The sequence below is a fragment of the Salvelinus alpinus genome, chromosome 23, assembly GCF_045679555.1.
Source record: "Salvelinus alpinus chromosome 23, SLU_Salpinus.1, whole genome shotgun sequence".
NCBI classification, from domain to species: Eukaryota; Metazoa; Chordata; class Actinopteri; order Salmoniformes; family Salmonidae; genus Salvelinus; species Salvelinus alpinus.
This window is the reverse complement of record NC_092108.1, coordinates 18,003,665-18,020,736: the sequence shown is the minus strand read 5'-3', so window position 1 is coordinate 18,020,736 and position 17,072 is coordinate 18,003,665. Positions and strand designations below refer to the sequence as shown.

The window sequence follows — 17,072 nt, the reverse complement described above, 5'->3', positions numbered from 1 at the left end:
CCGTTTCAAGCTAGTCATACACTCATTGAAACCTTTTCAAGCGTGCCATTTGTCATAGATACAATATATCTATATTCCATTTTGACATTCAGAAGGATTGTCCAAAGGCTTCTGTCAGTTCAACAGAATACAGCAGAAACACCAGAGAGCCATGGAGAGATGCCTACACCTTCATTAGCCTACACCCTCATTAGCCTACACCAGGGCTCTCCAACCCTGTTCCTGGAGAGCTTCCCTCCTGTAGGTTTTCGCTCCAACCCCAGTTGTAACTAACCTGGTTCAGCTTATCAACCAGCTAATTATTAGAATTGGGTGCGCTAGATTATGGTTGGAGAAAAAACCTACAGGGCGGTACTAGGAACAGGGTTTGGCAGCAGGTAGTCTAGCGGTTAAAATCTGTCAATGTGCTTTTGCTCCTGTAAATTGCTGTGGATAAGAGTTTCTGCTAAATGACTCAAATGTAAAAATGTGAGACCCCTGGTCTACACTATATACACACATATTAGTGTACACTAACAAGTGTCCTTCCCACTCATTAATGTCCATAATTACCAACAACTTCAGAGCTTGTTAATTCTCACAGGGAAGCTCTCTGGTGTGTGTTGACACAGTCAGGTCTGTATTAAAGAGGACTCTCTGCTCTACTAATGGTTAATTACCACATTCCAGTGTGGTTATTCTCTGGTAACCTGCTGTGTGTTAAATCACATCGCTATAGGTTCCTTATAAAGACTTTGAGGGCTGCAATTTTATGCCCTTTTTGAGGCAAATGGTAGTTCTGATAGGCTGAGTGTTTTGACGTGTGTGTGTGTGTTACCTTTGTGGAGAGGACCTTGAAGGTGCTGTGTTGGGGGACAATGGGGTGCAGCAGGTTCATGTTCAAGCTGAAGTCCTCCCCTGAAGGAAGCTTCACCACAGCCGACAACTACAGAGAGAGAGATACACACAATTATAAAACACACACCTCTTTTTATAGTGGGGGGACTGTTTCATCAAATTCACCCTGAGGGGTTTAGTGCTGGTCTGAAATCAGTTGGGCTTTCTTTCTTGGATTGGGGATTTAGACTTAGATCTAGGAACAGTTTACCCTCCCTGAGTTTACAGGCACCCCTGATGGCTTAGCTGTGGGAGTGAGTGAGCGTGTATGTATGAAGGCACATGTGCCCATAGGAGTGCCCCTGGAGGAAAAGCCCCTAGCCATCTTATTACCCCTAATAACACCTCCCCTACTGTTCTCACAACCACAGAAAGAGAGAGTGGGCAAGGGCAGAGAGAAGGTAGGGGTGCGAGATGTGGAATTGGAATCAGGCCCCTCTCTGTGTGTTCCAGAGGGAGCGCTGCTCTACTGTAACGGGAACTCAGGCGACACAACAACCCCCTATTTTACTGCTGTGTACACACACGAGCCCTACTCAGCCTCTGGGCGAATGACTCCCCTCCGAATGACTCCCCTGAAATCTTTCATTTCAGATCCAGAACATCCATTACTCCTCATCTCCATCTCATTTAAACCCAAATCATTAATTTACAGCACAGATACAACACTATGCACCTACTTCGAATTGATTCAACGTTATCTACACCACCGCCGCAAACAGACTAATTTTAAGGTCAAAAGATGAGAAATAAAGACATGCTAGGGACAGCTTCCTCCTCAGCAACTATACAGGGCTGCTAATAGTCTGGCAGCACTCGTGACAGCTTGGAACTGTACTTCTCTCTCCTCAAGAGCCCCTTATACACACACACATCAGTGTATAAACTCAACAAAAGAAAGGTCCTCCTACTGGCAACTGCGTTTATTTTCAGCAAACTTAACATGTGTAAATATTTGTATGAACATAAGATTCAACAACTGAAACATACACTGAACAAGTTCCACAGACATGTGACTAACAAAAATGGAATAATGTGTCCCTGAACAAAGTGAGGGTCAAAATCAAAAGTAACAGTCAGTATCTTGTGTGTCCACCAGCTGCATTAAGTACTGCAGTGCATCTCCTCCTCATGGACTGCACCAGATATGCAAGATCTTGCTGTATGTTACACGACTCTTCCACCAAGGCACCTGCAAGTTCCCAGACATTTCTGGGGGGGAATGGCGTGCTCAATGGGATTGAGATCCAGGCTCTTCGCTGGCCATGGCAGAACACTGACATTCCTGTCTTGCAGGAAATCACACACAGAACGAGCAGTATGGCTGGTGGCATTGTCATGCTGGAGGGTCATGTCAGGATGAGCCTGCAGGAAGGGTACCACATGAGGGAGGAGGATGTCTTCCCTGTAACGCACAGCGTTGAGATTGCTTGCAATGACAACAAGCTCAGTCCGATGATGCTGTGACACACCGCCCCAGACCATGACGGACCCTCCACCTCCAAATTGATCCCGCTCCAGAGTACAGGCCTCGGTGTAACGCTCATTCCTTCGACGATAAACGCGAATCCGACAATCACCCCTGGTGAGACAAAACCGCGACTCGTCAGTAAAGAGCACTTTTTACCAGTCCTGTCTGGTTCAGCGACGGTGGGTTTGTGCCAATAGGCACAAACCCACTGGTGATGTCTGGTGAGGACCTGCCTTACAACAGGCCTACAAGATATGCATATTATCAGTAGATTTGGAGAGAAAACACTGAAGTTTCTAAAACTGTTTGAAATATGTCTGTGAGTATAACAGAACCCATATGGCAGGCAAAAACCTGGAAAAAAAATCCAACCAGGAAGTGGGAAATCTGAGGTTTGTAGGTTTTCAAGTCTTTGCCTATCCAATATACAGTGTAAAATTTGGTCCGATTGCACTTCCTAAGGCTTCCACTAGATGTCAACAGTCTTTAGAACCTTGTTTCAGGCTTCTACTGTGAAAGGGGAGAGAATAAGAGCTGATTGAGTCAGGTGTCTGGCAGAATGCCATGAGCTCAGTCTCTCGCGCACCCGTGAGAGTTAGCTACGTTCCTTTTCCTTTCTAAAGACAAAGGAATTGTCCGGTTGAAACATTATTGAAGATTTATGATAAAAACATCCTAAAGATTGATTCTATACATCGTTTGACATGTTTCTACGAACTGTAATGGAACTGTCGTCTGAACTAAGTGCCTGCGCCGTGTGAATTTGGATTTGTGGACTAAACGCGCAAACAAAAAAGGAGGTACATAAATGATGGACTTTATCGAAAAAAGACCATCATTTATGTCCAAATACCTCCTTTTTTGTTCGCAGCTAACTCTCACGGGTGCGCGCGAGACTGAGCTCATGGCATTCTGCCAGACACCTGACTCAATCAGCTCTTATTCTCTCCCCTTTCACAGTAGAAGCCTGGAACAAGGTTCTAAAGACATTTATTGTGGAACTGGGATTCCTGGGAGTGCATTCTGCTGAAGATCTTCAAAAGGTAAGTGAATATTTATCATGCTATTTCTGACTTCTGTTGACTCCACAACATGGCGGGTATCTGTATGGCTTGTTTTGGTCTGTGCGCTGTACTCAGATTATTGCATGGTGTGCTTTTTCCGCAAAGCTTTTTTGAAATCTGACACAGAATCTCCACACATTAAGGGAGAAGTTTATCTATAATTCCATGCATAACACTTGTATCTTTTATCAATGTTTATTATGAGTATTTCTGTAAATTGATGTGGCTCTCTGCAAAATCACCGGATGTTTTAGAAGCAAAACATTCCTGAACATAACGCGTCAATGTAAACAGAGATTTTTGGATTTAAATATGAACTTTATCGAACAAAACATACATGTATTGTGTAACATGAAGTCCTATGAGTGTCATCTGATGAAGATCAAAGGTTAGTGATTAATCTTATCTCTTTTTCTGCTTTTTGTGACTCCTCTCTTTGGCTGGAAAAATGGCTGTGTTTTTCTGTGACTAGGTGCTGACCTAACATAATCGCATGGTATGCTTTCATCGTAAAGCTTTTTTGAAATCGGACACTGTGGTGGGATTAACAACAAGGAACTTCCGGCGCCGAAAAGAGATGGCCGCCTCGCTTCGCGTTCCTTGGAAAATATGCAGTATTTTGTTTTTTTATGTGTTATTTCTTACATCGGTACCCCAGGTAATCTTAGGTTTCATTACATACAGTCGGGAGGAACTACTGAATATACGATTAACGTCAACTCATCATCGTTCCTACCAGGAATATGACTTTCCCGAAACGGATCCAGTGTTTTGCCTTCCACCCAATACAATGGATCTGATCCCAGCCGGCGACCCTGTGCGACGCCGAAAAAGGGGCAAACGAGGCGGTCTCGTGGTCAGGCTTCGGAGACGGGCACATCGCGCTCCACTCCCTAGCATACTACTCGCCAATGTCCAGTCTCTTGACAATAAGGTTGATGAAATCCGAGCACGGGTAGCATTCCAGAGAGACATCAGGGATTGCAACGTGCTCTGCTTCACGGAAACATGGCTAACTCAAGGGACGCTAACGGAGTCGGTGCAGCCAGCTGGTTTCTTCATGCATCGCGCCGACAGAAACAAACATCTTTCCGGTAAGAAGAGGGGCGGGGGGGTATGCCTTATGATTAACGAGAAGTGGTGTGATCATCATAACAACACACAGGAACTCAAGTCATTCTGTTCACCTGATCTAGAACTCCTCACAATCAAATGTCGACCGCATTATCTACCAAGGGAATTCTCTTCAATCATAATCACAGCCGTATATATTCCCCCCCAAGCAGACACATCGATGGCCCTGAACGAACTTTATCTGACTCTTTGTAAACTGGAAACCACACACCCTGAGGCTGCATTCATCGTAGCTGGGGATTTTAACAAGGCTAATCTAAAAACAAAACTCCCTAAATTCTATCAGCATATCGATTGTGCTACCAGGGCTGGAAAAACCCTAGATCATTGTTATACTAATTTCCGCGACGCATATAAGGCCCTCCCCCGCCCCCCTTTCGGAAAAGCTGACCACGACTCCATTTTGTTGATTCCAGCCTACAAACAGAAACTCAAACAACAAGCTCCCGCGCTCAGGTCTGTTCAACGCTGGTCCGACCAATCTGAATCCACGCTTCAAGACTGCTTCGATCACGCGGATTGGAATATGTTCCGCATCGCGTCCAACAACAATATTGACGAATATGCTGATTCGGTGAGCGAGTTCATTAGGAAGTGCATTGACGATGTCGTACCCACAGCAACGATTAAAACATTCCCAAACCAGAAACCGTGGATTGACGGCAGCATTCGCGTGAAACTGAAAGCGCGAACCACTGCTTTTAACCAGGGCAAGGTGACCGGAAGCATGACCGAATACAAACAGTGTAGCTATTCTCTCCGCAAGGCAATCAAACAGGCTAAGTCCCAGTACAGAGACAAAATCGAGTCGCAATTCAACAGCTCAGACACAAGAGGTATGTGGCAGGGTCTACAGTCAATCACGGATTACAAAAAGAAAACCAGCCCCGTCGCGGACCAGGATGTCTTGCTCCCAGACAGGCTAAACAACTTTTTTGCCCGCTTTGAGGACAATACAGTGCCACTGACACGGCCCCCTACCAAAACCTGCGGGCTCTCCTTCACTGCAGCCGAGGTGAGTAAAACATTTAAACGTGTTAACCCTCGCAAGGCTGCAGGCCCAGACGGCATTCCCAGCCGCGTCCTCAGAGCATGCGCAGACCAGCTGGCTGGTGTGTTTACGGACATATTCAATCAATCCTTATCCCAGTCTGCTGTTCCCACATGCTTCAAGAGGGCCACCATTGTTCCTGTTCCCAAGAAAGCTAAGGTAACTGAGCTAAACGACTACCGCCCCGTAGCACTCACTTCCGTCATCATGAAGTGCTTTGAGAGACTAGTCAAGGACCATATCACCTCCACCCTACCGGACACCCTAGACCCACTCCAATTTGCTTACCGACCCAATAGGTCCACAGACGACGCAATCGCAACCACACTGCACACTGCCCTAACCCATCTGGACAAGAGGAATACCCATGTGAGAATGCTGTTCATCGATTACAGCTCAGCATTTAACACCATAGTACCCTCCAAACTCGTCATCAAGCTCGAGACCCTGGGTCTCGACCCCGCCCTGTGCAACTGGGTCCTGGACTTCCTGACGGGCCGCCCCCAGGTGGTGAGGGTAGGTAACAACATCTCCACCCCGCTGATCCTCAACACTGGGGCCCCACAAGGGTGCGTTCTGAGCCCTCTCCTGTACTCCCTGTTCACCCACGACTGCGTGGCCATGCACGCCTCCAACTCAATCATCAAGTTTGCGGATGACACTACAGTGGTAGGCTTGATTACCAACAACGACGAGACGGCCTACAGGGAGGAGGTGAGGGCCCTCGGAGTGTGGTGTCAGGAAAATAACCTCACACTCAACGTCAACAAAACAAAGGAGATGATTGTGGACTTCAGGAAACAGCAGAGGGAGCACCCCCCTATCCACATCGACGGGTCAGTAGTGGAGAAGGTGGAAAGTTTTAAGTTCCTCGGTGTACACATCACGGACAAACTGAATTGGTCCACCCACACAGACAGCGTTGTGAAGAAGGCGCAGCAGCGCCTCTTCAACCTCAGGAGGCTGAAGAAATTCGGCTTGTCACCAAAAGCACTCACAAACTTCTACAGATGCACAATCGAGAGCATCCTGTCGGGCTGTATCACCGCCTGGTACGGCAACTGCTCCGCCCACAACCGTAAGGCTCTCCAGAGGGTAGTGAGGTCTGCAGAACGCATCACCGGGGGCAAACTACCTGCCCTCCAGGACACCTACACCACCCGATGTCACAGGAAGGCCATAAAGATCATCAAGGACAACAACCACCCAAGCCACTGCCTGTTCACCCTGCTATCATCCAGAAGGCGAGGTCAGTACATGTGCATCAAAGCAGGGACCGAGAGACTGAAAAACAGCTTCTATCTCAAGGCCATCAGACTGTTAAACAGCCACCACTAACATTTAGCGGCCGCTGCCAACATACTGACTCAACTCCAGCCACTTTAAAAATGGGAATTGATGGAAATTATGTAAAAATGTACCACTAGCCACTTTAAACAATGCCACTTAATATAATGTTTACATACCCTACATTACCCATCTCATATGTATATACTGTACTCTATATCATCTACTGCATCTTGCCATCTTTATGTAATACATGTACCACTAGCCACTTTAAACTATGCCACTTTATGTTTACATACCCTACAGTACTCATCTCATATGTATATACCGTACTCTATACCATCTACTGCATCTGCCATGCCGTTCTGTACCACCACTCATTCATATATCTTTATGTACATATTCTTTATCCCTTTACACTTGTGTGTGTGTGTAAGGTAGTAGTTGTGGAATTGTTAGGTTAGATTACTTGTTGGTTATTACTGCATTGTCGGAACTAGAAGCACAAGCATTTCGCTACACTCGCATTAACATCTGCTAACCATGTGTATGTGACTAATAAAATTTGATTTGATTTGAAGTTTATCTTTAAAATGGTGTATAATACTTGTATGTTTGAGGAATTTGAATTATGAGATTTCTGTTTGAATTTGGCGCCCTGCACTTTCACTGGCTGTTGTCAAGTCGATCAAGTTAACGGGATTTCAACCACAGGTGCATGTTCATTAATTGTTTATGGGTCATTGAACAAGCATGGGAAACAGTGTTTTAACCCTTTACAATGAAGATCTGAAGTTTGGGATTTTTACGAATTATCTTTGAAAGACAGGGTCCTGAAAAGGGACATTTCTTTTTTTGCTGAGTTTATCTGACAGAATTGTGTGTGTCGCGTGCTTGTTTATATTTGTGTGTGACTATGTGTGTGTGTACCTGTCTGTTGTTGAAATTAACGATAACACCATCCTTGGGAGCATTTTTCACCATGATGGTGACGATGACCTGGGAGTCTGTCTGGTACCAGTCGTGTCTGGGGAAGTACACACACACACACAAGATCAAGTTATACTACCTGCCTGCATATATAATGAGTCCCAAATGGTCCCTATTCCCTATGTAGTGCACTACTTTTGACCAGGCACCATAGGGCTCTGGCCAAAACTTCAATCACGTATATCCTACCAATGGGACATTAAAAACTGTAATATCTTATGTTTCACTGAGTCGTGGCTGAACGACGACATGAATAATCCTGTCTGGGTTGGCGCCCCCCTTGGGTTGTGCCGTGGCGGAGATCTTTGTGGGCTATACTCGGCCTTGTCTCAGGATGATAAGTTGGTGGTTGAAGATATCCCTCTAGTGGTGTGGGGGCTGTGCTTTGGCAAAGTGGGTGGGGTTATATCCTGCCTGTTTGGCCCTGTCCGGGGGTATCATCGGATGGGGCCACAGTGTCTCCTGACCCCTACCGTCTCAGCCTCCAGTATTTATGCTGCAGTAGTTTGTGTCGGGGGGCTAGGGTCAGTCTGTTATATCTGGAGTACTTCTCCTGTCTTATCCGGTGTCATGTGTGAATTTAAGTATGCTCTCTCTAATTCTCTCTTTCGGAGGACCTGAGCCCTAGGACCATGCCTCAGGACTACCTGGCATGATGACTCCTTGCTGTTCCCAGTCACCTGGCCGTGCTGCTGCTCCAGTTTCAACTGTTCTGCTGCTCCAGTTTCAACTGTTCTGCCTGCGGCTATGGAACCCTGACCTGTTCACCGGACGTGCTACCTGTTCCAGACCTGCTGTTTTCAACTCTATAGAGACAGCAGGAGCGGTAGAGATACTCTCAATGATAGGCTATGAAAAGCCAACTGACACTTACTCCTGAGGTGCTGACATGTTGCACCCTCGACAACTACTGTGATTATTATTATTTGACCACGCTAGTCATTTATGAACATTTGAACATCGTGGCCATGTTCTGTTATAACCTCCACCCGGCACAGCCAGAAGAGGACTGGCCACCCCTCATAGCCTGTTTCCTCTCTAGGTTTCTTCCTAGGTTTTGGCCTTTCTAGGGAGTTTTTCCCTAGCCACCATGCTTCTACACCTGCATTGCTTGCTGTTTGGAGTTTTAGGCTGGGTTTCTGTGCAGCACTTTGAGATATATGCTGATGTAAGAAGGGCTTTATAAATATATTTGATTTGAGCTAAAGGGTAGAGCTGCCGCTTTCAAGGAGCGTGACTCTAACCCGGAAGCTAATAAGAAATCCGGCTATGCCCTCCGACGAACAATCAAACAGGCAAAGCATCAATACAGGACTAAGATCAAATCGTAGTACATCGGCTCCGACACCTGGATGTAGCAGGGCTTGCAGATTACAAAGGGAAGCACAGCCGAGAGCTGCCCAGTGACACGAGCCTACCAGAAGAGCTAAATAACTCCTATACTCGCTTTGAGGCAAGTAACACTGAAACATGCATGAGATCATCAGCTGTTCCAGACGACTGTGTAATCACGCTTCCCGCAGATGATGTAAAACATTAAAAACTTAAGGATCTGACCCTTTTTTATTTATTTTTTTTGCCTAAAAATGACATACCCAAATCTAACTGCCTGTAGCTCAGGACCTGAAGCAAGGATATGCATATTCTTGATATCATTTGAAGGAAAACACTGAAGTTTGTGGAAATGTGAAATTAATGTAGAAGATTATAACACATTAGATATGGTAAAAGACAACACAAAAAAATAATATGCGTTTTTTCCCCCTCTCCATCATCTTTGAAATGCAAGAGAAAAGCCAAAATGTATTATTTCAGTTTAGGTGCAACTTAGATTTTGCCCACAAGATGGCAGCAGTGTATGTGCAAAGTTTTAGACTGAAACAATGAACCATTGCATTTCTGTTCAAAATGTTCTACAAAGTCTGCCCAAATTTGCCTAATTGGTTTATTGATACATTTACAAGTTCATAACTGTGCACTCTCCTCAAACAATAGCATGGTATTCTTTCACTGCAATAGCTACTGTAAATTGGACAGTGCAGTTAGCTTAAATTCTTGTTAATGTCTATGTCCTGGGAAATGTTCTTGTTACTTAAACTCATGCTAATCACATTAGCTCAACCGTGCGTGGGTGGGTGAAGGTGGGGGGGTCTAATACCAACATGTTTCAAGCAGACCACCATAGTCCCTGTGCCCAAGAACGCTAAGGTAACCTGCCTAAATGACTACCGACCCGTAGCACTCACGTCTGTAGCCATGAAGTGCTTTGAATGGCTGGTCATGTCTCACATCAACACCATAATCCCAAAAACCCTAGACCCACTTCAATTTGCATACTGACTCAACAGATCCACAGATGATGCCATCTCTATTGCACTCCACACTGACCTTTCACACCTAGACAAAAGGAACACCTATGTGAGAAAGCTATTCATTGACTACAGCTCAGCATTCAACACCATAGTGCCCTCAAAGCTCATCACTAAGTTAAGGACCCTGGGACCAATCACCTCTCTATGCAACTGGATCCTGGACTTCCTGACAGGCCGCCCCCAGGTGGTGAGAGTAGGTAACAACACATCCGCCACACTGATCCTCAACACGGGGGCCCTTCAGGGGTGCGTGCTTAGTCCCCCTCCTGTACTCCCTGTTCACTCATGACTGCACGGCCAGGCACGTCCCCAACACCATCATTAAGTTTGTAGACGACACAACAGTGGTAGGCCTGATCACGACAACAATGAGACAGCCTATAGCAGAGGTGGGCAACTCCAGTCCTCAAGGGCCTGATTGGTGTCACAGTTTCTCCATCCCTAGCAAACACAGCTGATTAATCAAATTGTATTCGAAACTGAAGATCATGATTAGGTGATTATTGGAGTCAGGCGTGTTAGCTGGGGCTGGGGCAAAACTGTGACACCAATCAGGCCCTTGAGGACAGGAATTTCCCACCACTGGCCTGTAGGGAGGAGGTCAGAGACCTGACCGTGTGGTGCCAGGACAACAACCTCTCCCTCAACGTGATTAAAACAAATGGAGATTATTGTGGACTACAGGAAAAGGAGGACCGAGCACTCCCCCATTCCATCGACAGGGCTGTAGTGGAGCAGGTTGAGAGCTTCAAGTTCCTTGATGTCCACATCACAAACAAACTAACATGGCCCAAGCACATCAAGACAGTCGTGAAGAGAGCACAACAAAACATATTCCCCCTCAGGAGACTGGAGAGATTTGGCATGGGTCCTCAGATCCTCAAAAGGTTCTACAGCTACAACATCGAGAGCATCCTGGCGGAATGCATCACTGCCTGGTATGGCAACTGCTCGGCCTCCGACCACAAGGCACTATAGAGGTCAGTGCGTACGGCCCAGTACATCACTGGGTCCAAGCTTCCTGCCATCCAGGACCTCTATAGCAGGCGGTGTCAAAGGAAGGCCCTAAAAATTGTCAAAGCCTCCAGCCACCATAGACTGTTCCTTCTGCTACCGCACGGCAAGCTATACCGGAGTGCCAAGTCTAGGTCCAAGAGGCTTCTAAACAGCTTCTATCCCCAAGCCAAAAGGCTCCTGAACATGTAATCAAATGGCTACCCAGACTATTTCCATTGCCTGCCTGCCCACCCCTACCCCTTTTACGCTGCTGCTACTCTGTTATTATCTATGCAAAGTCACTTTAATAACTCTACCTACACGTACATATTACCACAACTAACCGGTACCCCCTGTATTAGGGATGCACGATATATCAGGGAAGATTTCGGAATCGGACGATATTAGCTTAAAATGCCAACATCGGTATCGATGTCTAGTTTAACGCCGATGTGCAAAACCGATGTCAAAGCTGACATGCATACCTATAACGTAGGTACATGATGTAATGACGCCATGTAAAATGTTGCACTACATAGCATTCCTAACCTAGCACACAATGTCTGCTGTGTGGATCGAGCAGTCAACAAGTCGAGCAGTCATTTGAAGGAGTAAGAAAATATCAGTGAGACAACTCAAATGCGAAATCCATTAAAGCCAAGATAATGGAATTCATTGTCCTTGACAATCAACCGTTCTCTGTCGTGGGTGATGTTGGCTTTTGCCGACTCGTCGAACACTGGTATACACTACCAAGTGCGCTATTTTTTCCAGATGTTTCCCTACCGGAGTTACACAGTAATAGCGTCACTGCTATTAGCTTCAAGACATACATACTATGGAACGCCGTTTGGGTCTTTGCGTGTCAAAAAGATACAGCGGCACCGTCAAAAGAATTATGCCATAGTTTTATTTTGAAGGCTAACCGCAAAGTCCACTATTGTGGCTAATCCTTATTGTGGCTAGCTTCACATAGATGGGTCTGACCACCATTGATGAAATAAGAACTGTCTTCTAAATTAGGGTTATTTTAGATGACGACATCTAAAATGACACCTAGCAGATTGTCGTAATTGCTATGTTTTTTGGGAAGAACATTGTTTACATCCATCCAGCTTTTTTTATGACCAGCATTGTAGGTGCGAGACAACTTTACCAGCATCATAGTATTCGTATCGATGAATCGTTGTGACAAATAAAATACGAGTGAGTGTAATCAATGTGTAATAACTAAGTAAAAAATGTATGAACGCGTTAAATTATTATGTGACGTGCAGTCGTATTCAGGTCCTGATTGGTCAACAAGCTTATTTGACACATGAAAGTGTTATTTGACGTGTATCTTTTTTGACACGCAAAGACCCAAACGTCGTTCCATAGAAATTCTGGATGAGAATGAAACGACTAAACAAATGAACAACAAAACAGCGCGCCTGCAGGGTTGAAATATGCTTCTCTCTTTGTTTACTATGGTGCTAACTCAAATAATAGCATCGTTTGCTTTAGCCGAAAAGCCTATTTGAATTCTGACATGTTGGCTGGATTCACAACCAGTGTAGCTTTAATTTGGTATCTTTCATGTGTGATTTAATTAAAGTTTGATTTTATAGTAATTTATTTGAATTTGGCGCTCTGCATTTTCTCTGGCTTTTGGCAAAGTGAGACAGTAGCGTCCCGCCAAAACTCAGATTGTTGGATATAAATATGAACTTTACCGAACAAAACATACATGTATTGTGTAACATGAAGTCCTATGAGTGTCATCTGATGAAGATCATCAAAGGTTAGTGATTCATTTTATCTCTATTTCTGCTTTTTGTTACTCCTCTCTTTGGCTGGAAAAATGGCTGCGTTTTTCTGTGGCTATGTACTGACCTAACATAATCGCAAGGTGTGCTTTCGCCGTAAATCCTTTTTGAAATCAGACATGTTGGCTGGATTCACAACAAGTGTAGCTTTAATTTGGTGTCATGTGTGATTTCATGAAAGTTAGATTTTTATAGTAATTTTTTGTGGGACGTTAACTTCTCTGGGATATGTGGGACGCTAACTGTACTAGAAGGCTTAAAAGGCCCCTAAAATATCGGTATTGTTTTTTTTTGGCAAGGAAAATATCGCATATTGGCCAAAGATTTCATATCAGTGCATCACTACCCTATATATAGCCTCGCTATTGTTATTTTACTGCTGCTCTTTAATTATTTGTAAAATATTTTGGGGGGGGTATTTTTCTTAAAACTATTGTTGGTTAAGGGCTTCTAAGTAAGCATTTCACTAAGGTCTACACCTGTTGTATTCGGCGCATGTGACAAATACAATTTTATTAGAAAAGTAGTGCACTATAGAGAATAGGGTGATATTTGGAATACAACCATGAAGTATACTTACTTGATGTGTGGTGTCTGCTGTGGCATCCAGGCATCCCAGGAAGAGAGAAAGTTAAAACAAACAAAAATAGGAGAGAGAGAGACTGGGCTTACTGGATGTGCTCGCACTAGCAATTAGAACAGAATAAGTAAGGTTTGGAAAGTTGGGAACAACAGTGCCCCCATGAGGCGGAGAGTGGAACTGAACACCAGAAAAACCTGTATACAGTCGTAAGGTTTGTGTTGGTTGATTTATTTCAGTTTGAAAATACACATATATACATAAATAAAAATTACAAAATTACCTGGGATAGCACAATAAAGTAAATTACTTATTTCCATTGTGGCCCTTTAAAAGTGCATGGTGCAATACTTACATAGATACAGGCATGGTACAGGGATAGATAGAATAATTGTAGGAAGACCCGTTATTTATTTATTTTTATTTATTTATTTCACCTTTATTTAACCAGGTAGGCTAGTTGAGAACAAGTTCTCATTTGCAACTGCGACCTGGCCAAGATAAAGCATAGCAGTGTGAACAGACAACACAGAGTTACACATGGAGTAAACAATAAACAAGTCAATAACATGGTAGAAAAAAAAAGAGAATCTATATACAATGTGTGCAAAAGGCATGAGGTAGGCAATAAATCGAATAATTATAATTTAGCAGATTAACACTGGAGTGATAAATCATCAGATGATCATGTGCAAGAAGAGATACTGGTGTGCAAAAGAGCAGAAAAGTAAATAAATAAAAGCAGTATGGGGGGTGAGGTAGGTAAATTGGGTGGGTAGTTTACAGATGGACTATGTACAGCTGCAGCGATCGGTTAGCTGCTCGGATAGCAGATTTTTAAAGTTGTTGAGGGAGATAAAAGTCTCCAACTTCAGAGATTTTTGCAATTCGTTCCAGTCGCAGGCAGCAGAGAACTGGAAGGAAAGGCGTCCAAATGAGGTTTTGGCTTTAGGGATGATCAGTGAGATACACCTGCTGGAGCGCGTGTTGCGGGTGGGTGTAGCCATCGTGACCAGTGAACTGAGATAAGGCGGCACTTTACCTAGCATAGCCTTGTAGATGACCTGGAGCCAGTGGGTCTGACGACGAACATGTAGCGAGGGCCAGCCGACTAGGGCATACAGGTCGCAGTGGTGGGTCGTATAAGGTGCTTTAGTAACAAAACGAATGGCACTGTGATAAACTGCATCCAGTTTGCTGAGTAGAGTATTGGAAGCTATTTTGTAGATGACATCGCCAAAGTCGAGGATCGGTAGGATAGTCAGTTTTACTAGGGTAAGTTTGGCGGCGTGAGTGAAGGAGGCTTTGTTGCGGAATAGAAAGCCGATTCTTGATTTGATTTTGGATTGGAGATGTTTGATATGAGTCTGGAAGGAGAGTTTGCAGTCTAGCCAGACACCTAGGTACTTATAGATGTCCACATATTCTAGGTCGGAACCGTCCAGGGTGGTGATGCTAGTCGGGCGTGCGGGTGCAGGCAGCGAACGGTTGAAAAGCATGCATTTGGTTTTACTAGCGTTTAAGAGCAGTTGGAGGCCACGGAAGGAGTGTTGTATGGCATTGAAGCTCGTTTGGAGGTTAGATAGCACAGTGTCCAAGGAAGGGCCGGAAGTATATAGAATGGTGTCGTCTGCGTAGAGGTGGATCAGGGAATCGCCCGCAGCAAGAGCAACATCATTGATGTATACAGAGAAAAGAGTCGGCCCGAGAATTGAACCCTGTGGTACCCCCATAGAGACTGCCAGAGGACCGGACAACATGCCCTCCGATTTGACACACTGATTTCTGTCTGCAAAGTAGTTGGTGAACCAGGCAAGGCAGTCATTAGAAAAACCGAGGCTACTGAGTCTGCCGATAAGAATATGGTGATTGACAGAGTCGAAAGCCTTGGCCAGGTCGATGAAGACGGCTGCACAGTAATGTCTTTTATCGATGGCGGTTATGATATCGTTTAGTACCTTGAGCGTGGCTGAGGTGCACCCATGACCGGCTCAGAAACCGGATTGCACAGCGGAGAAGGTACGGTGGGATTCGAGATGGTCAGTGATCTGTTTGTTGACTTGGCTTTCGAAGACCTTAGATAGGCAGGGCAGGATGGATATAGGTCTGTAACAGTTTGGGTCCAGGGTGTCTCCCCCTTTGAAGAGGGGGATGACCGCGGCAGCTTTCCAATCCTTGGGGATCTCAGATGATACGAAGGAGAGGTTGAACAGGCTGGTGATAGGGGGTGCGACAATGGCGGCGGACAGTTTCAGAAATAGGGGGTCCAGATTGTCAAGCCCAGCTGATTTGTATGGGTCCAGGTTTTTCAGCTCTTTCAGAACATCTGCTATCTGGATTTGGGTAAAGGAGAAGCTGGGGAGGCTTGGGCGAGTAGCAGCGGGGGGGCGGGGCTGTTGGCCAAGGTTGGAGTCGCCAGGAGGAAGGCATGGCCAGCCATTGAGAAATGCTTGTTGAAGTCTTCGATTATCACGGATTTATCGGTGGTGACCGTGTTACCTAGCCTCAGTGCAGTGGGCAGCTGGGAGGAGGTGCTCTTGTTCTCCATGGACTTTACAGTATCCCAGAACTTTTTGGAGTTAGAGCTACAGGATGCAAATTTCTGCTTGAAAAAGCTGGCCTTTGCTTTCCTGACTGACTGCGTGTATTGGTTCCTGACTTCCCTGAACAGTTGCATATCGCGGGGGCTCTTCGATGCTATTGCAGTTCGCCACAGGATGTTTTTGTGCTGGTCGAGGGCAGTCAGGTCTGGAGTGAACCAAGGGCTATATCTGTTCTTGGTTCTGCATTTTTTGAACGGAGCATGCTTGTCTAATATGGTGAGGAAGTAACATTTAAAGAATGACCAGGCATCCTCAACTGACGGGATGAGGTCAATATCCTTCCAGGGTACCCGGGCCAGGTCGATTAGAAAGGCCTGCTCGCAGAAGTGTTTTAGGGAGCGTTTGACAGTGATGAGGGGTGGTCGTTTGACCGCGGACCCGTGGCGGATACAGGCAATGAGGCAGTGATCGCTGAAATCTTGATTGAAGACAGCAGAGGTGTATTTGGAGGGCAGGTTGGTCAGGATAATGTCTATTAGGGTGCCCATGTTTACGGATTTAGGGTTGTACCTGGTGGGTTCCTTGATGATTTGTGTGAGATTGAGGGCATCAAGCTTGGATTGTAGGACTGCCGGGGTGTTAAGCATATCCCAGTTTAGGTCACCTAACAGAACAAACTCTGAAGCTAGATGGGGAGCGATCAATTCACAGATGGTGTCCAGGGCACAGCTGGGAGCTGAGGGGGGTCGGTAGCAGGCGGCAACAGTGAGAGACTTATTTCTGGAGAGATTAATTTTTAAAATTAGAAGTTCGAACTGTTTGGGCATAGACCTGGAAAGTATGACAGAACTTTGCAGGCTATCTCTGCAGTAGATTGCAACTCCTCCCCCTTTGGCAGTT

At 45.3% G+C, this 17,072-nt stretch overlaps 1 pseudogene; it reads right to left on the bottom strand.

Annotated features, from left to right (window-relative positions):
- The window catches only part of LOC139550440 (protein SGT1 homolog), a 50,270-nt pseudogene that overhangs the window by 25,596 nt on the left and 7,602 nt on the right, over nt 1-17,072 (bottom strand).